General features: G+C 50.5%; 1 pseudogene; it reads left to right on the plus strand.

Annotated features, from left to right (window-relative positions):
- Positions 1–201: 201 nt before the first annotated feature.
- LOC101529540 (small integral membrane protein 12-like) lies at positions 202–487 on the plus strand (annotated as a pseudogene).
- Positions 488–1,518: the final 1,031 nt, after the last annotated feature.

Genomic DNA, 1,518 nt, shown 5'->3' on the forward strand with positions numbered 1-1,518 from the left:
GTGTAGAATAAGAAAGTGAAACTGCTCAGAGTTAGAATATTCTCAACTGAACCCCAAAACCACTCAGGGAATACAAACAACACAGAGTATATAAATAATTATCAGGTCGCTGGGAGCAGTGACATCTGTGTCCCTGCCCCACCCCCCCCAACGGGGTGGAGATTAAGGGGGCCACACCGAGGAGTGCGGGCTAGGCCACAGATGTCATGTGTCTTGTTTTGGATGGTAGTGCGGACCTACGTCCCCTATGTCACCTTTCCTGTGGCCTTTGTGTTTGGTGCTGTAGGATACCACCTGGAATGGTTCATCCAGGGACAGGTGCCGCAGCCCACCGAGGAGACGGGCATCTCTGAGCGCCGAGAGACCATAGCTTGATGAGCTGCTGGGCAAGGACTGACTATACACAGGTGGTGAGCCTCAAGGACAAGCTGGAGTTTGCTTCAAAAGCAAAGCTGTCCTGAACAGAAACCACCCAGAGAAGAACTGATGGAGGATAGGGCCCTGCAGTCCTCCCTGAAGCTGAGACTGGCCCCGCGACTGACCAGCTTTGCTGCTTACTTTGGCCCCATCTGCACCCACACCACTCCCTTCTGGGCAGGCTGACTTTTGGGGGATGTTGTCCGAAGACTGCACCTGTTGTCTGGGGGGCCACAAGCTCTCAGGCTGTGAGCTGAGCGGTTTGCTGATAGGAGGGGGGTGTGACATGCACAGGGGCCAGCAATGTCCCTGGAGGGGCCATCTGGACTCCAGGGAAGTGGCTGGGATCTGGCTGTGGCCTTCAGGAGGGACACTACAGCTGTGCTGGTTTGCCCTGGGAAGAATCCACAGGTCTTCCTGGCTCCCCTGCTTGTTTGCCCCAGGTTTGTACTCATCCTTCTTGAAGCCCTGGCATGGCTGCTGGGGCATGCAAGCCCCGGAAAGGGAATCCCCAGAAAGGAAACCCCCAGAAAGGGAAGTGCTTTATCTGTTCTTGGAAGCCCTGGCTATTGATGTTGGGGCTGGGAAGAATATGTGCCTGGTGAACTCACTTGAAAACAATCACCACCTTCCACTCCCTCGTCACTGTGTAGTACAAAATATGATTAAAGCGGCATCCGAAAACTGAAAAAAAAAAGTTATCAGATAGGGCCGTAGAAGCAAGGGAACATAATTCCTCTAGTGCATACTATGTCACATTATAGCAAGTTAAATAATCCCTGATTACATTTGTATTCCAGGTGATCCATGGCTGAATTTGAAGAAAAGATAAGGAAAGATTTTGTGAAATTTGCATTTGGGTTTTTTTAATGTTTTAAAAATTTCTTTTATTTGAAAGGCAGATTTACAGAGAGAAGGAGAGACAAAGAGGAGTCTTGCATCTGCTGATTCACCCCTGAAATAACCTCAGTGGCCAGAGCTGAGCCAATGTGAAGCCAGGAGCTAGGAGCTTCTTCCAGGTCTCCTACTTGGCTGCAGGGTGCAAGAACTAGAGCCATTCTGCTGATTTTCCAGGCCATAAAGCAGGGAGCTGGATGAGAA

The sequence above is a fragment of the Ochotona princeps genome, chromosome X (assembly GCF_030435755.1).
Source record: "Ochotona princeps isolate mOchPri1 chromosome X, mOchPri1.hap1, whole genome shotgun sequence".
NCBI lineage: Eukaryota > Metazoa > Chordata > Mammalia > Lagomorpha > Ochotonidae > Ochotona > Ochotona princeps.